Source organism: Lissotriton helveticus, chromosome 8 (assembly GCF_964261635.1).
Source record: "Lissotriton helveticus chromosome 8, aLisHel1.1, whole genome shotgun sequence".
Taxonomy (NCBI): Eukaryota; Metazoa; Chordata; class Amphibia; order Caudata; family Salamandridae; genus Lissotriton; species Lissotriton helveticus.
In genome coordinates this window covers 1105864795-1105890978 of record NC_136069.1, presented here as the reverse complement: position 1 = coordinate 1105890978, position 26184 = coordinate 1105864795, and the positions used below count along the sequence as shown (strand labels likewise).

Here is a 26184-nt window from a genome sequence, read left to right as displayed (position 1 = left end):
GCTGGTGTCATTGCCCTTGTCATATTTAGGTAGCTGTGAGGCCTGGTTCCAGTTGCTTTCTATGGTGTACATGCACTATCATGCTGATGCTATGAATATGGTACAGTCTGATTACGAAGCAGTGTTGTAATATATAGTGGTACACCAAGGATATACACCTGGGGTGGATGGCAAGGAGGGTATCTAGAAGCTTGTATGAACATGTTTGAAGCTAATGAGAATGTCACTTGGGTACAAATTGAAATGCTGGATTTCCAAGGATTTAATTTCACTGAATACTTGAAATGTTTCCAGGAACTAAATATCACTGAAGACAAAGCCATGCCCGTCCCTGTGATCAATGCAGTTTCTGTGCGGAAGGCTCAGGGAACATTCTAGTAGGAATGAGCAGTTGCAACTATACATACTGATTGAACACAATTAGTCCACCTTTGCTTACAACTCCAAATGCATACTTCATTTGTGGGGAACAGGCTTATACATGGTTTCCCAGGGGATGGTCTGGCTGGTGTTATGTCTCTTCCTTTTACCTCTCGCTTACATTGCACTGTCTAATTATCACAAGGATCATATGCTACAGTGTAGGGATCTCCATTTGCATCGAGTTAAAAGAGTTGTCAACGCAGAAGATATAGATCAGACATACACTTCCCTGCAACAATTTACTGACATAATGAAGGGCATTCTGCCGTTCTGGGGCCCCATGTTCAATAGTCATAATATTCATCGCATTGCCAGAGTAGTCGAATTGAGTTATTAATACTACTGCAGGTATACTGACTAATCTTACAGTCAAGTTTTAGGCTACAAGGCTTGTTGCTCTACAAAACCGGATGGTTTTAGACGTCATCCTTGCTGATAGGGGTGGAGCCTGCAGGGTTATCGGCAGCAGCTGTTATGTTTACATTCCTGATAACGCCACTAATGTATACTCCGCAATACAGAAATTACACAGACTTGCTTCAGATATCCATTAGGATAATGGTTCATGGTCCCTCACAGGGTGACTCTGGGGCCTGCTGACATTGGAAGATGCTACTTGTCCTAACAGCTATTGCAGGTGTCATCTTCACATGTTGCCTATGTATTAATTGCCTTTCAGCATGTTGCACCTATTGTGTGAGCAAGCTCACCCATACCCCTAACTTATCAGAACGTGATCACAAGGTTTCTACTATGATGATGCAGGATATCCAGGATATGATGCTCATTGATGAGGGCATTTTTTAATACTAAGTGGATTTTGATACTCATGTGTTGCTTTATTCTCCCTTGTAACTTGAGTGACTATGCGTTTTCCTTCTCCCCACTTAGAATTGTACAGACCCTACCCGATGGCCTCAATAAAGCATTTAGTTACCCATGCTGAAAGGAGGGTCTGTTAGGTTTGAAAATCCCATTCCTGCAATACACTTGTTTCATGCTATATTAGGTTAGCAGTGTGTGGCTAAATAGATGCCATTTGTTTTCACGTTATGCAACCCACTGAGTTATCCCCATAATGTGCAGGCTTCAGTTAGCGAGCGTGACTCCATTTTGTAGTTCATAATCCCTATTAGGCTGCTTAGGCTGTGCCCGAACTAGGCCTCATTATTTAGTATTGCTTGCCTCAGCAGAACGCTGTACTTCGTTATTATTTTCTCTTCTGTTCAAGGCTGCTTCCCAACTTACTAATGAATAGGACATTCAGCCCTTGCATACCAATCCGAGTGTGTAGTTCTGCTCCCATGTTAGGAGACGCTGAGACTCAGCATGGTAACCTTGAGTTGCAGATAGCATGTACTCATCTGGCGGGTAGTAGTGCATGCCTCTGTTTCTGCTTTATTCATGCTCAGCCCAGGCCAGTAATTTTCCATTGTGGGCGTGGTAGGAGGCCTTGGGATGAATCATTACGTGTTGAAGACTGTTGGGGGGGTCAGTCCCTCAGCAGACATCTTAGGTTGCAGGTCATATTGGACTCCTCTGCAGAGTATTGCTGATAAAAGTCTGTTTGTATTCTCTACTGTCTGACCGACTCTTCATTACTTGGAAAGGCATAGCAGGTGGTTGTAAGTAACCCGGGGCCCCTAAGGACCACTTCCTTCACATTTCCAGACCAATTCCAAGCTCACCAGTATTTCATTCTCCTATGTACCTATGTACCATCACCTTCCCCAATAATTACTTTATGGAATGCCATGTTAGTGGTTGCCCACTGACAGGATAATTATTGGGGAAGACCTCGGATTAATTCCTGGTATCCACATCATGCATCCTTTTCTGGTTACTGACAGAAACAGGCAAAGTATGAAAGTGTTGATTCAAACTTTACACTAGATAAAATCACATTGTGCCAAGCAAGGTATACCAGCAATTGCTTTGAAATTCTAAGAATCTGCCCGCATTAAGTCATACATCTTTTCTATGATGTTCTTTCAGTGGTATAGCCAAGTAACCCACTGGGATATTGGAGATGAGGAAATAGGAACCACAACAGTGGTTACCCGGTACATGATGTTGTGGCACACACAGCTTTAATTAGTGCAAAAGAGAGATTGTATGTCTGAAAATGCTTGCAACAACTTAACATTATTTGCATCACTACCTACCTCCACAACAAAATAGGCCAGAACCCTGGAGTCATCTATTCAATGGAGCATTGCAGCACTTCAGAAATATTGTGGGAAACAGAATGCCTTTCTCACCACTGGGTCAGGTGTTTTACTATAATGATTTAATTGTAGCCAAATATGAATGAATAATATAATTTATTGGGACCCAACAGGGAATTGTAGGCATCACATAGAATGTTGGGATGAATGAATTCTAGAGAGAGGTGATGCTGTTCCTTATATTCAGCGAGTTCTTGGGAGAGCAAATTTCTATCTGCCCTGATGAGATATGACAAATGTTAACATGCACTTCGGGGCTAATTAGTGATGGTTCAAATCTGAATATGCACGAGGGGCTAATGAGTGATATGTGCTAGTGAGGGAAGGCAGTCAAGATTTGGTGCAAATGTGGACAGGCACACATAGTTCCTGAGTGATGACTGAACTATCAAATTGGTCATTATGGCCTGCCTATGAGTTCAGTGGTCGGTAAACCGCTATAACCGTGGTTGCAGTCCAACGGCCATGTTAGGAGATTGTCAGATTGCTGTTCAAAAGACTACGGGTGAACCACCGACACTGCCAGCAAACTGCAGACCACGCACCTGCAGTCAGGAATAAGCAGCTGCCATATGGTAGGGCAGAGAAGTTTCACTGCTATCCGTATTCCCAATTGGCTTTCTGACGAGCCGACCATGATGGTAGGTCAGCAGGATTTGGGATGCATACGTACCCCTCTCCTGTTCTGCCCATTGGAGTTCGATGTGGATTCCCCACCTTCACAGCAGCATCTTCACCCCGAACAATATGACCCTGTTTGCGACGAAATACAGGTAAGTCCATTTTGTACCATGTAACCATTGACTGCACTGGCCACATATGGGCCAGACTCCAGCAATGGGTATGGGGCATTTTGCCACATGTATCATGCATATGTGTACATTCGAGACATATGCAGTCGTTATTTATAAACAGGCATCGATAAATATGGAAAACCATTGATCACTGCAGGCACACCACTGGCACAGTAGTCAACTCGTAATACGGTGGTTGTAAGACCGTCAGTGCTGCAGTCTTCTGGAGGCCATGGCGGTCGGGCAGTCAGACCGCCAAACCCGTAATGAGGCCTTTAATATCACTGAGTACTGGCTCAAATCCTTGTATGCACTGAATACTAGTCCATGATGTTGGTAATCTGAACAAGTGGCAACTATTTCTGAGTGATGAGAAATATATGAAGATGCAATATGGAGGCTAGCGTGATGGTGCAAATATGAAAATGCGCAAAGGATTACAGTGTGATTGAGCAACCTGTATATGCACCCAGGGTTAATGTGTGATGGTGCAAATCTGTCTAGGCACTAAGCATTACTGAATTACAGGACAAATCGGAACATGCACTAGAGATTTATGAGTGAAGTGGCAAATCTGACATGTACGAAGAATTATCGAAAGATGATATAACATAGGCATGCAATAACCATTGAGATGCAAATTTGAATATGCACTATAGATCACTGTATGATGTTGTAAATCTGATAAAGTAATCAATATTACTAAGTGGCGCAGCAGATAATATCACATAACAAATAAGAACATGCTGTGGGGGAGCAGCCATTACATTGCCGCTGTTCACTGCATGTCATTGCAAGCCAAACATTTTAGGTTTTATGGTGGGTATGGGTTTAGGGGTGGCACGGGTAATTTTAGGGTTTAGGGTGGCTATGGGTTTTGTGGTTGCATAGTAATTTTAGAGTTTAGGGAGGATATGGGTTTTGGGGGACATGGGTAATTTTAGGGTTCATGGTGGGTATGGGTTTTGGGGGGCATGGGTAATTTTTGGGTTTAGATTGGGTATGGGTTTTGGGGTGGCAAGGGTAGTTTTAGGGTTTAGGGTGGGAAGGGGTTCTGGGGTGGCAAGGGTAGTTTTAGGGTTTTGGGTGGCTATGGGTTTTGGGGTGGCATGGGTAATTTTAGGGTTTAGGTTGGGTATGGGTTTTGGGGTGGCAATGGTAGTTTAAGGGTTTAGGGTGGGAAGGGGTTCAGGGGTGGCAAGGGTAGTTTGAGGTTTTAGAGTGGATATGGGTTTTGGGGTGGCAAGGGTAATTTTAGGGTTTAGGTTGGGTATGGTTTTAGGGGTGCATGGGTCATTTTAGGTTTAGGTGGCAGGGGTTTTGGAGTAGCATGTGTAATTTTAGGGTTTATGGTGGGTATGTGCTTAGCGGTAGCATGGGTAATTTTAGGAATTATGGTGGGTATGGGTTTTGGGGTGACATGGGTAATTTTAAGGTTTATGGTGGGTATGGGTTTTGGGGGGCATGAGTAATTTTAGGGTTTAGAGTGGCTATGGGTTTTCAGGTGGCATAGTAATTGTATAGTTTAGGGTGGCTATGGGTTTTGAGGTAGCATGGGTAATTTTAGGGTGTAGGGTGGCTATGGATTTTGGGCTGGCATGGGTAATTTTAGGGTTATGGGTGGTTATGGGTTTTGGGATGGCCTGGGTAATTTTAGAATTTAGGGTGGCTATGGTCTATGGGGTGGGAAGGGTAACTTTAGGGTTTAGGATGGCTATGGGTTTTGGGGTAACATGGGGAATTTCTAGAGTTTAGGATGGGTAGGGTTTTTGGGGTGGCAAGGGTAATTCTAGGTTTTAGGGTGGGTATGGGTTTTGGGGTGGCATGGGTAATTTTAGGGCTTAGGGTGGGTATGGGTTTTGGGGTGCATGGGTCATTTTAGTTTTTAGGGTGGGTATGGGTTTTGGGTTGGCAAGGGTAATTTTAGGGTTAAGGGTGAATATAGGTTTTGGGGTGGCAAGGGTAGTGTTAGGGTTTAGGGTAGTGTGAGAGGCTGGCCTGGTATATGATGTACGCTTATGTAAGTGGACACCCTGCACCAGTCCAGACAATGCTTATGGTGATTTTAGAGGTCTCGGACAACCTTAGAAAGCTATCCAAGTGGTAGCTGTGGAGAGCAGCCTTCAGGCTTAGTCTTGAAGAATGTAAAGAAGCTTTTTTTTTACCAGAATTCAATCTTATAGTATAGATTAAATGAAAGAGAACCAAACAAGGTATTTATAGAAATATGTATTTATTATATAATACTCTCAAGTACGTTCCAGTATCTCTTACACAGAGATAGAAACAAAGCACACCATATTATAGCAAAGAAATCACAGTAAATAGCACTGATGCACAGTGGTCCCCCGGGGGGACCAAACCATATATTAAGAAAGTGGTATAAGACCCACAACTCGAGTCAAGACAATGTCGAGAGGATGTAGAATTTCTGGGACCTCAAGGAACCACCCAAGGTGAGTAGATAGGGACCCTACGGAGAGCATATGCAGTGTGAGTACACAACTGCGTGCTCCGTACAAGTTTATGTGCAAGTCGCGGTTGGATTTTTAAAGATTAGGGACCCTTCCCAGTGGACTTTCGAGGAAGCCCTGTGGAAGACAGAAAGTTGGAGAGACACCTCACCTGTGGATACTGAAGTACCCAAGTTACCTGAACCCAGGGAAGCCAGTGCATAGGTGTGAAGTGGCGTCGGAAACTGCCTTCGAACCCAATGGAGGACTTCGGAGAAGAGCCGCTGCTGGAAGAGGAGGAAGTGCCATTTGGAATCCAAATGTGGATTCTTTTTGAGGAGTAACTGAAATAAGAGGAGACAGACTTCGGGTCACTTGAGAGTGACCAGGAGCTCAGTAGATGAATGCCCACTTATGTTGGGTGCTTCAGGATAATTGACGTGACCTTGACTCTGCAGCTGCGGGCACCAGGCGACATTGAGGACACCCAGGAGTCAGATGCAAGCTGTCCCACAAAGGATGTCGGGTGCTGAGGGGTCGGTGTCTCGCGGGAGCACTAACAAGCCTTGGCAAAAGCAACCCACTCAGGGAGTCACAGAAGTGTATGGTTTGGCCTGGCAAGGTCCAGGAGACTCACCACAAGCAGGGGAGTCAGAGCAATCCTAGAGCAAATAGGGTAGCCCAAGGAAATTAAAGATGGCCCTCAACTGGACCCGCAGAGTCGCAAGAGGACCTCTGGTAGTTTCACAAAACAGCAGGCCACGGATCACACAGTGCAAGGTGGGTAAAGATCTTTGTAGGAAACGGTGCCAGAGGTTGGGGCTACTCAGATCCCAATGCACTTTTCACAGGGTTTCCAACCAGCACATGCACTTGCAAAAGTATGTGGTGCACAGGGATTTGGGTATTTCAGCCCCCACGAGGGATTCTGACCTCGAACATGGTGAGAGGGCAGGTCAGGCCTCGAAGGATGTAGAAACCCACCTCCTGTGTTGCTGAGCCTTTCGGAGTTTGGAGGAGCTTGGAATCAGCAGACCGGTCAGCAGTGTTGTGGTGCCTGCTAATGCAGGGGAGTGACTCCTTCTCACCAAGGGAGATTATCTTTAGGTGTCTTGGATGCTCCACAGGTCCTACACAGATCCTGTATGGTTCACAGGCACAGACGATCCAGCAGACTGAGAGGAAGACGAAGTCAGACCCAAATGAAGTCCAGCGAAGTCCAGAGTACCCAGACGGTCGAAGTGCAGTGTTTTCAGTTCTGAGTTCTGCCCATGAGAAATCTAAGATCCTACAACCAGGTAACTCTTAAGTACCCACAGGGGAGGGTTGGAAAGAGTCAGGTGACCTTCCCAGGTGGAGAGTGTGGACAGGTGGGAGGTTACTCCCATGTCCTTTGTCCAGTTTCGAGCCAGAACGGGAGCCAACAGCTCCAGGACTGGTTTGAACTGGACTATGCACAGGTACACCAAATGTGCCCCTCCTGCAGGTTTTCAGGGGCTTGCAAGTGCACCCACCCAATCCTAATACACTAAATCCTGTCTGGGAGGTGGTCACACCTCCCTGTGACAGGATGCCTAGTGTTCTGCCTTCCCCTGCCCAAGCTTGACTCAGCAGTAGGAGGGCAGAAATGTGATCCGGTCGGCAGCAACCATTTTGTGCTGTCCAGAACTAGAAGGCTGGTACTAAGAACGCGGAGGGCCCCACAAAGGGCCTTCCTGGTGGGTGGAATCATACCCACCACACTGGTTACCGGACCGGTGTGGGGGTATGATTCCAAAGTCTTTGACACGAAACACAATAGGGTTAGTTGCAGCCATTTTCAAGATGGTTATCACGCGGTCGCTTAATGCCCCTCCATATATAGTATATGGCTGTTTCACTGGCAATCTGGAAAAATGGACTCCATAGGCTCCAGGAGTGTCCTGCACATGCAGGGGCACACTCTCACTCAGAACCAAGCACCCTGCCTTCAGGATTGTAAAGGCCTGCTCTAGGAGGGACTTACAGGTTTTAAGTGCAGTGACCCTTAGATATAGTAAACCTATATGTTAAGTAAGTGGTGAATGCACCAACTTACACAGGCTGCAATGGCAGGCCTATAGTTCCATTTTGAATGGTCTCTCATGGGTGGCGTAATACATGCTACAGCCTATGGGAGACCTCTGGGGAACCTATGACTGGGTACAAGGGTACCATGTACTAGGGACTGACAAGTGTACCCCAGCATCCAATCTTGGGTGTACCTAAGTACATACATTACAGTTTAAGTAGAAAGCAGACAGACTGGGGTCCTGAATAGCACGATCCAAGTCAGACTAGTCAAAACAGCATTACATCAAGCAAAAAGTGGGGGTAACCATAAGAAGCAGATCCTACTTTCCTACAGGTGGGTGGGGGCTTTGGGGTGGCAAGGGTAATTTTAGGGTGGGTAGGGGTTGAGGGGTTGTTAAATGTACATATACGGACCTCATTGTGTGTAGAATATATAAAAACATATGAATGTAAGTAAAATATTTTTGTATTAAATGTATTCTCATGCATTACCATGCATGCCAGTACTAAGTAATTATAAGTATTTTTCAGAGAAATATAAAGCTATAATATATACATGAACAGCGTTTACATGTACCTCTAAAATACTTTTTTCTATCACAAATTTGACCACACAGATACTTTTGCAAAACTTGCTTTTACAACAAAATTAGTTGTAAAGGCATGCGTTGCAAGGTATATGCGTGGTTTAAGCTTGCGTTGTAATGGTAACACGTTGTAACAACACTTGTCTTTTTTTTTTTTAATTGTCCTCATTGCGCAATAGTAAAAGTAAGGAGTTTTCGGGGGCCCAACTCTATTTGTCCTGATCCTTCACTGCCCCTTTTTCGAGTACCTTGGTTGGGGAGTCTCCCTTTGGTTTTGTGTAGCCGGGGTCCCTTTGTTTCCATTACCATTTCAATAACTTTCTCAGAGGGGGGTGAGCTAGCCAACCTGGCTACTCAAACAGGCATTCTGCCTGAACAATCATTGCCATTGCATACGCATTGGACATTGAGACAGAGAGCATCTTTTGCCAGGAGGTTATAGTGATCACATAGATTGAAAGTCTTCCCAAATTTCCCAAAAGTTATGGGGCATATTATCAAGGGGGGCGATAGGCAATTTTCGCTGCTTTAGAGGCCGTTTTCGGCCGCTAAGTGGCGAAAATTCTATCGCCCTATTAGCAAGCTGTCGCTAACAGCAGATAGTGACAGCTTGTAGGCGATAGCGAGCAGTTTGGGGCCCGCTTTGCATGTTAGCGATAATTATCGCTAATGACATGCAAAGTAGGCGTTCGCAACCCATTAGCGACTGAAAGCAGTCGCTAACGTCGCTAACGCCTATTAGCAAGGCAGGCTTAGCGATAGCAATATTTGCGCTAAGCGCGAATATCGCCAAAAACTAACACCTGCCCAGACCAGTTCTTAGCCATGTTATCCAATGGGAGGTGGATAACATGGCTAAGAACTTTTAGTCGCTAATGCCTGGAAATCGCTATATTCTCAGCGATATTCACGCTATCGCCGGAAAAATTATCGCTTTGGAAATAAACGTAGCTAATAGCACGTTATCTCAGCGATAATTTCCGGCGATGCTTAGCAATGAAAAAATTGTTGCTAAGCCTAGTTAGCGATAAATATCGCTAATCGTTGGTAATATGCCCCTATATTTCTTACTAGGTTCCCCTTTCCTGTCCAGTTTATATATTCTTAAAATTGAGGCCAACCATTCTTCGTGTGTGGGAGGTGCTGTGCTTACCCACTTGATACAAATTTCTCTTCTTGCCAACAGAATTAATAAGAAGAGTAGATTCTCTTGTTTTATAGTTAATTTTCTGAGAAATCTAGACTGTCAACCCCAAATATAACAAGATCTATACTTACATCTAGTGGTCTTCTTCGAGCTGTACTTAGCGTCTTACCCACTTCATTCCAGAAATTGTCAAGCTGGGGCACTGCCGAAACATGTGCAGATCATTTGCTTTCTTAAATCCACACTTGGGGCAGTTCTTCACACTTGCCACGTTAAATTTGGAAAGCCTCTTCGGTGTCCAGTAGGCTCTGTGGGTGGTATATAGGTGATTTCTCTTTAAGGCAGCGGATTTTACAATGGACCAACATTTTTCCATAGATACTTGCCACATTTTTTGTATATCCCACGTCGGCAGATCTTGCCCCCAAGTTGTTTCCAGAATCTGGAAGTCCTCCTCCCCTGCTAGTATAAGGTTCCAGTACCAGTGGGAGGTTTCTTTATGGAAGGGTGCCTTCTTCATCATCTCTGTCTCTAAGGTGGTATTTCCTTTTTTGTTCTCTTTTAATGATTTTGCCCAGCTGGTGAGTTGATAGAATTTAAATTTTGCAAGAGATGCGTTTGTTATTAATGATAGCTGATCCCAATCCACTATTTTGTTTTCTGTCAGGAATTGGCCCCACTCCCTAATTCCGGCTGCTTTCAAGGGGATTGCTAGACTGTCTTTGAGGCATTCTAGGGAGCCTGGCGATTCCCATATAGGGGCAAGTTCGCCATAATATGGAATTTTCAGAGTGTTCCTTATATGATACCATCATTTAGCTGCGGATTTGAGGGTCTTTAGCTTCGCATTTTTTAAGTATTTCGGGTGTCCGAATTTATATAGGAAGTGACTCACTCCTCCGTTCATAGCTTGAAGATATTCTGGGTAGTTCTCAAAGGTGTTCAGTAGTGACCTGGTGTGTTTAAATTGAAAGGCTCTGTAGTATTCTAGTAGATCTGGACTAGCTATCCCTCCCTGTTCTTTTTTTCTTCTTAGTTTGCTCCATGCGATTCTTGAACCTTTCGATGACCAGATAAAGCGTATAAGTTCCCCTTGAATTTTCTTTATCGTCTCCCTCTCGAATTCTAACGGGATAGAGCTAAAGGCGAACATGAAATTTGGTATGATTGACATTTTCACTATGTTTGATTTTCCAAGGAGGGTCAGTGGGAGGCCTCCCCAGACCTTTAATAATTTCCTTACCTCACCTTCAATTCTTTTAATGTTTATTTGTGGCACTTTGTCTGGGTCTTTGACCAGATCGATACCTAAATACCTAATTTTCTCCTTAGTGTAGGGACTATTAGTTTGCTCATTCCAGCTCATGACTTGGGTTTTTGACTGGTTGATTTGGTACCCGGATACCCTTCCAAAACTTGTCAGTATTTCTTCTATTTTACGAATGGAGCCATTCAGATCTCTAGTAAAAATCATTAGATCGTCTGCGTACAGAGCGACCTTTTTTTGCCAACCTAGGTACGTGAAGGGAGATTTGGAAGGATGGTTTCTGAGGCTACTCACCATAGGTTCAATGTATAGATTAAAAAGTAGTGGTGACAGGGGACACCCTTGCCTTGTTCCTCTCTTTATTTCTATATTTTCCGTGAGGCTTCCGTTGATTAAAATTTTGGCCCTGGTGAACTGTAAAGCATTTTGACCATCCCTTGGAAATTCTCTCCCAGATCATACTTATCTAGTACTTCGTTTAGAAATGCGCAGTTTACTTTATCAAATGCTTTGGCTGCATCAAAGGTGATTATAGATAAGGGGAGTTTTTCATTAGTAGCTATGTCTATCGCCCCGATAAGCTCATGGGTTAGGTCTTGTAAGTGTCTTCCTTCCACAAAACCTTTCAGGTCAGTGTTGATCAGTGTACCAGCTAATCGTCCTAGCCTTTTTGCCATGATTTTTGTAAATATTTTATAATCGCAATTCAGTATCAAGATTGGCCGATAAGATTCACATTTTCGTGGGTTTTTACCTCGTTTCAGAAGGATGGATATCGTTGCGTCATTCCAGTGATCCGGGGGGACACCTTTTTCATCAAAGATTGTGTTTAGTAGAGTTGTTAAAGGTGGGACCAAGGATTCACTTAGCTTTATGAAAAACTCGTTCGGTAAGGAGTCAGGGCCTGCAGTTTTCCCTCTCTTGAGACCCTTTATTACTTCTTCAACTTCTTTGTTTGTAATCTCAACATTTAGTTCTTCCTTCCCGGCCGTTGATAATATGAGAAGGTCCTTGCCATCTAAAAATAACTTAATTTCATCACTTGTTGGATTGGTGTTCTCAGTGTAGAGCTCTGAGAAGAATTATGTGAATTTATGTCTGATCACGAAATCTTCGGAACTTGGGTCTGTGGAGTTGTGGGGCTCAATACTGACTATTTTGTTTCTGGATTAGTCAGTTTTTGTTTTCCATGCCAGCATCTTGCCACATCCTTCCCCATATTCATAATGTGACAACTTGCTGGCTTCCCATTTCTCTCTCACTCCGTTCTCTAGAATTTCTGCAAGAGATTTCTTTTGTTTTAGTGTGTCCGCCTCCAATTTCTCGTTTTTGGAGGGTACTATTTCAGCTGCTGTTTGTAGGTCAAGAGATTTTATAGTATTTTCTAGTTGGTATATCTCCTGTTTTATCGTCCTAGATTTATGCACTGCTAGGCTTAGTAGTTTAGCCCTTATTACTGCCTTATATGCATCCCAGGTGGTTTGTGTTGAGACACCAGATTTATTAGTTTCAAAATAGAGCTCCGTCTCTAGTTTAAGCTGCTCTATAATCTGAGGGTCCAATAGGATGGTGCGGTCGATTGTCCATCTTGGAAGGGAATTATTACCATTAAGTTGTATTTTTAATTGCACAGCTGAGTGGTCGGATAGGTGTGCTGGTATATGTCCCGCTTTCTTTGTTCTTTCTACTAAACAACTATCCACTAAGAAGTAATCGATTCTGGATAGGAGTCCAAGTTTTTTATTCTGGAATGTGAAGTTTTGGTTCTTATCGCCTTTCTTTTTCCAGATATCCGCCAGACGGAGATCCTTTATACATAACCCCAGCCAGTCCCTCATTTTCGGCAAGTTTATTTGTTTTCTCCAGGGAAAACAATCCATCTTGGGATCCAGAATTATATTGAAGTCGCCCCCTAATATTATTGGTGAGGAAGCTGATAGCAATTGTGTGTATAGGTTTTGTAAGGGTGCTGGGTCATCAGTATTTGGGCCATATTAGCCAGCAATGGTGTATAGATTGTTATATATTGTTATATATTCTTACTCTAGCTTCCGCAGACTTAATTCTAGCTTTGAGTTATTTTTTAAACAGGATCACAATTCCCTTGATGACACAGTCTTGGTCTCTGCAGAAATATGCGTCCACCCAGCTCAGTTTCTTTAAAATGTCCTCCCATTCTTTTTTTAAGAGATGGGTTTCCTGAAATATTATGATTTCACTATCTATGGTCTTTAGGCACTCAAGTATCCTCCTTCTCCTACTTTTTGGTTCTTAGACCATTAACATTCCATGAGATTATGTTCATGGTCTTCAGGTCTTTCCACATCTTCTCTGAGTTTTTGTAGGAGCCTCAAGGTCCATTCTGCTGGCCCCATGCTCCCTGCTTCTTAAATCATGTTGAGGACAGAATTTTGTTTATTTTTTTCCCTAGTTTGCTCCCAACCCCAGTGCTTGTATTTTGTTTTCTTTTTTCTTTTGTGCAAATAAAAACGTCCCTCCCTGGAGAAGCCTTCCTCTTTTCTTCTTTGGGCTGTATTAGTAGCCCTCTCTGAGCTCCATATTTGCCTTTTTAATATTAAGCGCCCTTTTATTGTTGATCATGCATTTGGTCTTTCATTTGTTCCAGGAAATGCTCGACCTCTTTTGGATCCCTGATATTATGCATTTTGTTCCTCCACATGATCCTAAGGGCGGCTGGGAATTTCATCTGTACAGTGGCTCCGAGGGTTCGTAGCTCCTGCATATGTTGCCCCAGCTCCCATTGTCTATCTTGGGTTGCCTTAGCAATGTCTGAGCGGATTCTGAATGACGAGTCGTCTTTATTATGTGATCCCTTCTTTAGGGCCTCACTCAGGATCTTCTCTTTGAGGGTGTAGGTTCTGAAGTTTATTAGTATTTTCCTCAGGGTCTTTCTTTCTTTATTTCTCCCGAAGGGGTCGCGGTGTACCCTCCGAATATCTTCCCCTAATTCAGCTGGCTTAACCCAAGGAAAATACTCTTCGAGGAGTGAGATAGTAAACGTTTTAATGTCTGTTCCTTCTCGGCCCTCTGGTACATTCAAAATTCTAAGATTATTCCTTCTGGCCTGATTTTCCAATGATTCGAGTTTCTCACTGATGCTTTTGTCATTTGCCCTCAGGACTCTAATCTCCTTTTGATTTGAGTCCACATTTTTGCTTAATGTGCCTACTGCCGCTTCTACCGCTGTTACTCTCTCCCGTAGTGCATTTAACTTAGTGTCAAGCATTTTGCATGCTTCTTGTATCTTGTTCTGGTTATCCTCTGAAACCGCAAACTTAGCCCTCATTTCTTCCAGCATTTTTTCCAAGAATTGTTCTGGAGAGCTCTGGCTAGATTTAAGTGGCTGTGATTCTGCGCTGATCGATCTTTCATTGCCTGCGGAGTTTTCTGCTGCTGTTCGGGTGCTTGAGGATTTCGGGACTATGGAGTTCTCCATGTCTGCCTTGCCGTCCTTGTCTTTGTCCAGGTTGGGGCTAATGTTAGTGTTGTCCGTGCAAACTATTGGGTCTCTAGTTGCGTGTGCTTGTGATTGTGACTTGGGTTGCTGCTGCTCTAGCTGATCTTGTACCTGTAGTTGCACTTTAAAAAATGACCTGAGGGAAGGGGTGATCCTAACATTTGACTCAGTTCCCCCACCTGGCACTTCCTTCTCCCCTGCCTGTTTTTTCTTGACTTAGATGTTGGTGTCTCTGTCTTCGCCTGCTTTCTAGCCTTTCTTTTAGTACTGTGTGGGGCGACACTTTGTTTGGAAACTGATTGTTGGTTGAGTTTGAAGATCATCTATTTCTCAGGCAGTAGGTTGTACGCCTATCTTGGTCTTTATTCTGCCCTCTTCCTTCCTCTATTTTCCTAGGGGAGCCTATGGTATTTTGGGACCCTCCTCCCCCATCTCCAAGATTATTGGGGGAAGCCCCCTCTGCAACTTGTTGCTGCTCGGGTCTCCTGTCACAAGTGCCCCCCGTGATTGTCTGTCCCTTCAAACCCTACTCCTCCCTTACCTCCCTTTCCTCTGCTTCCACCGCTTCCTCTGCTTACCCTGCTCATGTGCTGCGATTCTTCCGTGACCTCGCAATGGCTTCCAGGGTGCACCGGTACTTCAGCGCAGTGAACGAGGGATTCCTTGAGCTGTCTATCTCCAGGCTTGCCCATGTGAAGCTCGATGCCTGTCCCGCTCGTGCTTGTGCTGAAGAAGAATAATAAAATCCTCCTGGCTGCCCTCCGGCAGTTCCTCTGTGCGTCTGACGCCGCCTCCCACAGCCCGGCGTATGCACAAAGCGCGCCGTGCAGGGCTGACCTGGTTGACCCGCTCTCCTACACACGCGCTCGAACACGGCGGACCCCTCCGGTGAGTTCTTCAGCCTCATGTGTGGTTTCGCCACCAGCTGTGGCATTTCCAATTTTTTCCCCTGTGCATTCCTTGTGGACACGCGGTACCGCAGTTCCGTATTTTTCTGTCGTTTTTGCGGTTTTCCGCTGGATTTGTGGTTGTGCCTCAGCTGGTAGAAGGGATCTTTCAGAACTCTATTGCTCTGGTGGGAGTTTTAGTATTTTAGATGACTTTCATAGTAGACTTGGCGTAAAACCAATTTTTTGGAAAGGTTGGTTTAGTACTGGGGAGGATCCGGCATTTCCTGGTATTTTCCTGGCGTGGCTTTTCCTCAAATCATAAATATCTCGTTACAGCAAACACGGAGCTCCCGACCGGACTGACTAGCCAGCCGCCATCTTCTCCCTGAACAAAACCGCAATAGACTGTTTTTCAACAACACTTGTCTTGTTACAACTACATTGTAAAGGCATGCTATGTAATGGCATGCGTTGTGTAGACATACAACCGCTCTAGTGATTACTAAGTGATGCTGCAAATCGGTAAATGCATTTCTAATTAATGAGTAGTGATGCAAATCTGAAGGGGACACATACTGATGATCAGTGAGAAAATGGTTCAATCTCCTCAGAGCCTCATCTTTTTGATATGCCTCTTAGGTAACTTCAACCTGTCGGACAAAGCAACCTAAAAAAAAATCGAGAAACACCTTCTTTAACCTCAGTGATACACTGAATGTGGTACAGAACATAACAGAACGTGGTACAGAACATACTCCAAAGGCCATACCTCAAGCTTGTCTTCTCACCTTAACCAACAATCCAATGCACACCACTCAAACCCATGTACAGGGCCAACCACTTTTCCATCCCTAAATCCACGCTTAGCGTCCAACCAACAAACAATGGTCAACACAAAAGAGAAGCGCACATCTTCAGAGCCTTTAATTACTTCTCAATAAACACCTTAATGCTTGAACTCACCTTGCACCCTATCAACTCCACATTCAACGCCATAATCCTTCTAAATAACTTCAACATTTTTGGAAAGCTACATAAACATCCAAACCTCACTTACAACATGCAAGTGCAAGCCAAAGTCTTCAGCACCATGTTCCTCTAAAGACTTGCTGACAATAAGCAATCCATCCACAAACAGAAAAAAAATGGAGGAAAAATAGTACTTCCGAGGACCTCTTGATGCTGAAGTCTCTCCACTTAACACGCTCCTGAACATCAGCCAAACTAGAGCACTAGACTAACACCATCAGTAAAGCCACTAACAGAAGCAGAACGACGCTGTTCAAAACAATGAAGCACTGCATCAACCTCCCGCCAGACCCCTCCTTCCTCATTGCACAGAAAACTGCATTGTCATCAACCTCTTTTTAGCAAAAAAATACAGAAGATCTAATAGCACATCAACAATGCAAAATATGCTTTAACTCTTACATCCACCCCTTCCCATAAAATTCTACAGTATCCGCCTTCAAAGCTCCATCTCTCCCAGATCCTTCTGACTTAAGCCTCTCCCTCAAATCCACTTCTTATGGAGACAATGCCTTCTGGTTGTCCTTCATTAAAGATCCCTAACTCACACAAGACATCTTCGCAGAATCTCTCAAGACAAGCCAGTTCCCTCCACTCCCAAATAAACTACGCTAGACCTTGATGACCAAGCCATCTACTGGCCCATCACTCATCTACCAATCATTGGAAAGATCACTGAAAAGCAGTTTATGTTCAACTCTAGGACCACATCAATGATAGCCATTTCCTGCATGACTACCATTCTGGTTTTAGATCACACTGCAGCACCATACACATTATAGACAATGCCATCTTTACCACAGATATTGTTGGACATTTCAGCTGTCTCAGACACAGTTGGCAAACCCAGCCTCATATGCCCCCTCGAGTCTCAAATGAGATTCACCAGTAATTTCCTTCAATGCTTCTTCTACCGACAACAATTTCCACATCAAAGTCACACAAAATTCCTATCACCTGCGAAGTCCCCCAGGGCTCCATACTGTCTCCTGTCCTCTTCACACTATACATGGAGCACCCTGACGCTTTGCTCAATGATAACAGTGTTAATATTCACCACGATACACAACTATACTGATTATACACAATTATACTTAAAATTCTTCTCTACTTCAAAAATCCATTGCTTCAAACACTGCTTGCACATCATCCAGACCTGAATGCCAAGCATCTACCTGAAAATCAATCCAACAAAGACAGAAATCTTGTCATTTGCCAGGAATAATAAACAAAATACAGACAAACCTGACTCAATGACATGAACCTTAATGTCTTTGATTCTCAACTTTAACTAAAAGCCAAATCATTTGGATTCACCTCCGACAACCACCTCAGTGTAACGGAGCCCAAATTGCCAAAAATTCAACACAATACATTAACCACCGTTAATCCAGGACCACCTCCTCTTACTCCTTTTTTTATGCTTGTCGCTGAACATATACAGTGCTCCGCTGCAGTTAGGCTATAGGAATATCACCTACATATATATATATATATATATATATGCATATATATATATATATAAATAAATATTTAAATATTTACATTTTCACACAAGTAATTGGACATTGCGTATGTGACTTTTTGGGTATGTTTGTTCCTATATTTTGGAATAGTTGATTAATTTTTCACTTGCTTTATTGTATTTATACAGCAATTAATTTGTTGCTTGATTCATGTGAAAATAATCATAGCAAGTGTATCATTAATTTTTTCTGTTCTTGGTTTTTTGCAATTTGGATTATCCAGTTAAATGTATTTTGCGATTCCGAGTAACGATTTACTGTATCTTAAAATTAGTCACTTTGGCAAATCAATGATATTCTTTTGGGATTATCCCGTGATTTATAATGTGGTTTCAGTCTGTCTTCGACATCATTCTTGAAGACTGAGTGGTGTCCAATGAAATGTTGTGGATTTACAGCACTAGGACTTTAAATTTTGATCGCGCTCTCTGTGTGTCATGTGACCAAGGCCTTTCGGAGGCCGAAACGTTATGTTTGACGAAGGTGCCGATTAAAGAATCTACTCACCTGAACTTTTGGGTCTCGTGTTCCTTGCTGCAGCGGCGTCCGGGAGTTGTGGAAATGCCCTCCAGTTTTGAGTAAGTTCGTAATATATATATATATATATATATATATATATATATATATATATATATATATATATATATATATATATTACCTACTGGCGGTCGCCAGTAGGTATATATAGTTAGGATTTTTTCTCTATGGGATTTTTGAAAATTCTATGTCTAATAACTTTGGCGTTTGTGGACGGAATTGGCTGAAATTTTCAGGAAGATGGAACATTGTGTTTCTGAGCAGCCACTGAAAAGTTGGGGGGGGGTTTGTCAAGGGGGGGCTGAGAAAAAAGGGGGGTCCCAAAACATGTTTTTAACATTGAGTTTTCCATGGGGCGGTTGGCCTCACTTTTAGCCCGAACGGCTGAATGGATTTGCACGAAACTTGGCAAAATTGTAGGGACTGGTAGCCCGATGTGCCTTTGCTAGGTCTCAATATATGTGCTGCAGTGGATTTTGAGAAATTAACGTTCAAAAAAAGATATACATCTGTAACAGCGGACCGGGCAGCGCTCCAGTTCGCGTACTTTTTGCGTTACGGAGCTTTGTGAAGCGAAGCTGATTGGTTCTCCGGCATCTGTAAACATTCCAAACAGTCCGTAGCGGCCGCCATCTTGTCTCTCGGTAGGATCGAGAGACAAGAGGAGGCCAAAGCGAAGGGGCAAATGACCATAAGGGGGCATAGTAGATCCTCCCTGACCTCTTAGGTTTGATGTACCATTTTGCCAAGTTTGGTGTAATTCCGTTCAGCCATTCAGGCTGTAGACGTATCTAAATGTCCTATGGAAAATTGCATGGGGAAAACACATTTGAAAGTGTTGAAATTTAGAACCAATTAAAATGTTACTTTGGTTTTGTATTTGTGTGTGATGAAAGTTAATTGGTTATGTATATATCTAAAATGAGAGGAAACCACAGCCATTTTGTGATACTACTGTCTGAGGTACATTTGTGAGGAATTTTTGGTGCTCAATTTCTGGTGTTTGATTTACACAGTACTAACACTTCTCCTACTTTTAAAAAGGTGAGTTGTTAATTTGTAAGGGGAACTATGTTGTACACTTTAAGATAATTTGAAAAATGTTTTCTGTTATTTATTTACAGTCCTTCTGTTATACTAAATACTTGATAAAGTTAGTTTTATATTATGTATTACTAAAAACAATAAATGAAAGTGATTATTTTTTTCTGCAATTTGCAGCAAGCAATTTCAAAATAAAATGGCTCACAATGAAGAGACCGTGGCAATTTCTTTTGAATTATCCACTACATTTATTGAAATTGACAGCACCAATAATGAAGTATTCTCACAAGGAGGAGATGACTTGAATGATTTTTTTGATCAATCTCTTGATGGCGAATTTATCGAATGTTTGGAGACCATAGAGTTACAAGAATCATCATTGCAGACTTTTCATGAGGAGATTCCTGATGAGATGATTGAAGAGGAAATTCCTGATGAGGACATGTTACTAGTTCTTTCAAATTTTGAAAATTCAGAAGAATAAATTTATATTTAGAAATCAAAAATTGTTTGAGACATTATTCATTTTTAATTTATGAGGTTGTAGCGAAGTGATTGTAGTATAAAATGAGACTTATAGTATAGAGTGCAACATTTTTATGTTACATGATAAGTTTACTCATATTTACTTCCCTTCTCCCACTATATTATCTCCAATGTGTATTTGACATCTCTTCTTCATCTCCGGCCTCCTTTCTCTCACTGTCTGTCTCTGATGCATCTTATCGCTGCCATTTTGTGTAATTACAGAAGAGAGTAAAATAAAATAGTTCGGAACGTGAAAAGGGGGCAAAGTAGAGTACCCCTCACCCCCTAGGCCTTCTCAGGCGGTCCCAAAAGGATCAGTTTCTGTTTTCCTGAGAGATTATGGTATGAGTTCCATATACCACAATAACTTGCATTACAACATGCAAGATATCTATCTCCTATTACCAACTTTTGGAGATATTCGCGCCAAGCGCGAATATCTCCAAAAACTAACACCTGCCCTGAGCAGTTCTTAGCCATGTTATCCAATGGGAGGTGGATAACATGGCTAAGAGCATTAGCTCGGTAATGCATGAATATCGCTGACTTTTTAGCGATATTCATGCATTGCGGCCGTTTTTTATCGCATTTGCGATAAACCTTGATAATAGTAAGGTTTATCTGCGATAATTTCTGACGATGCTTAGCGGTAAAAAATTCGTTGCTAAGCATCGTTAGCGATAAATATCGCTTAACTTTGGTAATATGCACCAACGTCTGTTAACGTTCGATTCGAAGGAAATGAGGAAGTGTTGAAAAACATTGTCTGCGCCATCTTGCCTTTTTTGAAATGCCACACTTTTGTCGTGCACGGCAGCCATTTTAGATGCCTTGACCAGACCCACTCTCTGCACGCTGTTGATCCGTAGCATGGCTCCCCACCCTCGCAAGCATCTTTCCCAGGCACTGGTCACCCCGCTCTCTGTCTTATGCATCGGCAATAAACCTCCCCCCATCTGCGCTGCTCTTCCCTGAGAATCACACTCTGTGCCCGCCCGACACCTCCCTTTCGCCCTATTCACTACCGCACCCTCTGACACTCCTCTTCCTCTGTGTCCGATAGTCCAGGCTATCAGCTAGCCCTGCAGATGTAGTTTATGGCCCCAGCTGTAAAGAATCACCCCTCTTCAAAGGAGTTATAGTAGATCAAGGCCCACACCCGATGAGATCCGTCAAACCACACGCGTTCCTACTATCTGAAAACCATCCTGTATTGTGATTGGGGAGGGGACCGAGCCTGAAGCGGAAGATTGCAGGGATGACTCTTTGTACATCAAAGTTTTTACAATTATGTGTCACATTAAAAATATATAGCACTCCAACAAAGTAGTAGGAATATAAAACTTTAATAACTTATAAATATATACAACAAAACAAAAACAGTAAAAACATTTAAACAATGAAGAGACCGTGGCAATTTCTTTTGAATTATCCACTACATTTAATGAAATTGACAGCACCAATAATGAAATATTCTCACAAGGAGGAGATGACTTAAATGATTTTTTTGATCAATCTCTTGATGGCGAATTTATCGAATGTTTGGAGACCATAGAGTTACAAGAATCATCATTGCAGACTTTTCATGAGGAGATTCCTGATGAGATGATTGAAGAGGAAATTCCTGATGAGGACATGTTACTAGTTCTTTCAAATTATGAAAATTCAGAAGATGTTGCCTGGGTGCCGCACTGATTTGGGTATCCGGCGTGGGGCGTCCCGGGGGGTGGGTTGTCAGTAGCGGTCTGTTGTGCGAATAGTTCCAAGGCAGCAGAACGCGCTGAAATCTAGATGGCACGAAGGTGATGTCTAGTAAGTTGCCGCCCAGCAAATAACGGCGTGGGGCGCCGCGGGGGGGGGAGGCAGTCCAAAGTTCCGTTAAAAGGGCAAAGGAAAGGATCGGTGGTTTGAACCATCAGTCAAAAAGGGGAGGGGGTGCAACAATTTTTCCTACCGGGTTACACTGTGCTTTCACCGGAACTGAGGTCTGCAGGATTCTAGTCATTCAAACTGAGGCTGGCGCCAGCATGGGAGCGCCGACGTCCCGCGGCTACAGTTTTGTCACTCCACGGGCGATCATGGCAGTCATTCCCCATCGGGGGTGTCTGCGGGGGTCGGGGACTCCCGCGGCTCCTCTAGAATCTTCAAGGTCGTGGAGGACTACGGTGGTGGAGTCAACCAGTGACCGGGCCATTTCTTTATGCTGGGCCCGCTCTTGCCAGGTCGACCGCCATTTTGAGAGTTCGGTAGCTACTGGCGATCGCGGGGTCAAATGAGCGGACGGGCTCCACCCTGCCGGGCGAGACGTTGCAGCATCGCCACAGTGGAAGAACCCTTTTCCGGGCGCCTGGAGCGCTGAGGGTGCAGCTGGGAAGCCTCACCCTGGGGAGGCGGGAGAGGCCTGTTCGCACCGTCTCTCCCACCCAGTGCACCCCACGGCATCTCGCTTGACATTTGTTATGGCCGGACCAGGCGATGAGGACGAGGGGGGGGGGGTCGGAGGCATGTGCAAGACATCCCCCCCCCAGTGTTGTCGCAGCCATTATAAAAGAAAGAAGAAATGTCCCGTCCGTCTTTGGGCCGGACCTCCGGTGGATGGCGGCCGGACGCCCTTTGCTCTGGCCCCATGAACGGGTTCCTTGGCTCATCGGCTGCAGCCGGATCCCGTCGGCCCCAGCCCCCGGCCGTTGGTGGCCGGACCGGGAGAGAGAGTGGGGGGACAACCTGCAACTCTCAAGTGCCACCGCGGCCGGACTGGGAGAGAGAGGGGAGGGTCGAGGACATAGACATTCCCCCCCTGCGAATCTCCAGTGTTGTCAATCCCCCTGGCCGGGTCCCGCTGGCCTCGGCCTCTCCTCCGGCTACCCCCTACGTGATGATCTCCTGGCCGACGGTTGGCAGCAGGACCCGCCTTATATGTGTTGCTTCCGGCTGGGCGTAGCCGGAAACCTGTTGCACTTTGGAAGTTTCCAGAATGGGGCGGATGTCTGCTGACTTGTATCTTTCCCAGTTTGCCGTTATTTGGCTGTGGCAGGCGGTGGGACAGACACGTTTTGGGGCAGTGAGGGGCGATGAAGCCTCGTTGCCTTGTGGCCGTTGCAATGTCACACTTGGTTTCTCTTACTGTTTTCAGGTTTCTTATTACGGGCTTACTTCTAACGTTTCTTGTTTCTAGGACAATAATAGGTTTTATCATTACGTATTGTTATCGTTTCTTTGTTTGTTATTTAATAAAAAGTTCATTAGTGGCCTACTGATTTTCGTTTTCCTATTCCTTTCTTTCCAGGTTGTTTCATGCTAAAGTTTCTGTTAACAGGATACAGTGATCACTTCGTTATTATTGCATATGTCCTTTTCACTAGGGGTGCTCTCTGGTCGGGCCAGATGACCTATCTCTAGTAAATGGTCCGGGTGAAACAGGTGCATCAATCAGTGGGGTGTAGATAGGCATGACAGATTACAACGGGGGAGAAAGGTCCGCATTACCTACCCTTTCACTACTTGCAAAGATTTTCCTACGTTTATTTGCAAACAGGGTATACCTCCAAAAAGAACCAATTCCCAAACAGTCAATGTTCGGGCAAACAATCAATCAATGAGGAACGAAATAGGCACGACGTGTTAAAGGTTTGCGTTACCTACCCTTCACTATCTGCAAAGGGAGAGAGAATATTCCTATTCTTCCTCGTTTGCAGGCAGAGAAGATCCTTAAGAGAACCAACTTCGAACAATTCAATGCTCGATTCAAACAATCAACAAGGGGTACTGTGAACATAAATGAACGCCGCTTATGTACATACACATTGCTATTTTCAACAGGTTGTTCCTAATGTTTCTATTTTAGCGAGGTCAAAAAGAGATCCCATTAGTGGCCTACTGATTTTGCTCGATTCCTTTTGTTTTTTTACACGATTTTTCGCTATCTGCAAAGACTAAACAGAGTATTGCGACTCTGTGCTTGTTTGTAAATAGAGAATGAACCAAAGAGAACAATCAATCAAATGGAGAGAGAAGCAGGCACGACGGATTACAACGGGGGCAAAGGCCTGCGTTAACTACCCTTCACTATCTGCAAAGAGAGAGTACTCCTAATAGAAATGAGGGGGGGGGCAGCATTCAAAGCAGATCAGTGTGCATAAACACGAAAATGTTTTTACTTACCACGTACTTGACATTCGACAGCTTATGATATTTGCTATTAAAAAAACATTGAAATTCACTGAAAAAACCATAGGTTATAGACCATATATAGTTAGGAATTAGCATTTACAAAACCTTGAAAATTCACTGAAAAAACCATAGGTTATAGACCATATATAGTTAGGAATTAGCATTTACAAAACCTTGAAAATTCACTGAAAAAACCATAGGTTATAGACCATATATCGTTAGGAATTAGCATTTAAAAAACCTTATTTTACTCACACAAAACCATTGAAATTCCATATATAGTTAGTTGCACTAACTATATATCGCGCACGCGCAATCCACTGCTGATGATGTCACATATTACATCATTCATGACATGGTCAGTGACATCACTGATGACATCACTGATGACATCTCAAATGACATCACTGATGACATCACTGATGACATCTCATTTGACATCAATGACCACATCACTGATGATATCATTCATGTGACAATACAATGCATCTCCTCACATTTTAATATAACCTCTGTTTCACCCAGTGTTAAATACAGAGTATAATTTTTGAAACCATTGACACACCAATACTAGTTACTACATACGCACTCACTGATTCCTACGTCTACACACACATTCACTCATTCACCCATACAATCATTCATACATACAATCACTCATCTTTACAACACTATCATATGCACTCATACACCTATACAGACACTCACACTCTGCCACTCATCCATGGAGTTACTCACACACCTAGTCAGTCCTGTAAAGAATCAATGACACTTCCATTTTCTTGTCTATACAGTTAAACATAGAGCACCTTACATTTTCAAACATATACTAACACATACTTACCTTCTTATACAATCATTGATACAAGTACACATTGATCTGCACAGAGTCACACACCTCCCAGCCAGCCACACACACACTCAGTCTCCCATACAAATACTTGGACAATCAATCAGTAACCCATATAGTTAATCATATAGCTACTGATCAACACATGCAGCAGTTTACAGAACAACAGACATAATGATGCACAAATTAAGACAGTTTAGTCACTAACCCATGCACTCAGTGAGACACATTTAATCACTCACTCATACATTCAGTCATGCACCTACTAAATCCTTTGTCCAGACACTTATACTTCCACTCATTCTTCAATATGTAAGACACTTTTTAACTTTACAGAAACATACAGTCACTGGATGTTGTCATCAGTGATGTCATCAGTAATGTCATTTGAGATGTCATCAGTGATGTCATCAGTGATGTCACTGACCATGTCATGAATGATGTAATATGTGACATCATCAGCAGTGGATTGCGGGTGCGCGATATATAGTTAGTGCAACTAACTATATATGGAATTTCAATGGTTTTGTGTGAGTAAAATAAGGTTTTTTAAATGCTAATTCCTAACGATATATGGTCTATAACCTATGGTTTTTTCAGTGAATTTTCAAGGTTTTGTAAATGCTAATTCCTAACTATATATGGTCTATAACCTATGGTTTTTTCAGTGAATATATATATATATATATACATATATAAATGTAGAAATAGTTTTATTGTGTTGTGTTTTTAGACGAGGCAATTTCATAATTACATCAAGGATTGGCAAAGCCAATAGTTCTCCACCATGAAACCTATTGTTTTTGCCAATCCTTTTTTGTCTTAGATAGCAAATACGAATGTCCCTGCACCTGTCCGTGAACCTGCCATGGCCATCTTTTAAAGAGTTTAAACATGACACAATGCATTCAAAGATGACAGCTGTAGATGAATGTGCATTCACAGCAGTTATCTTTGAATGCATTTTGTTATATTTTCACAAATGACATTCAAAGATGATCACCATGGACGCTCTTGAATCTGTGGCAGTCATCTTTAAATTGGGAATTGTTAAAGAAAAAAAAATTCTAGATGTCCATAGTGCATTTGTACACAAGTGCGCATGCAGGCGACAATCTTGAAATGATTTAACATCGTTTTAACATGGCCTACTGCTGATGATGCAACTGCAGATGAAATTA

The 26184-nt window shown here is 43.2% G+C and overlaps 1 protein-coding gene across 1 annotated transcript in view; it reads right to left on the bottom strand.

Annotated features, from left to right (window-relative positions):
* LOC144771880 (interleukin-1 receptor-like 1) overlaps window positions 1-26184 on the bottom strand; it is a 417138-nt gene that overhangs the window by 275155 nt on the left and 115799 nt on the right. The window lies entirely within an intron of this gene.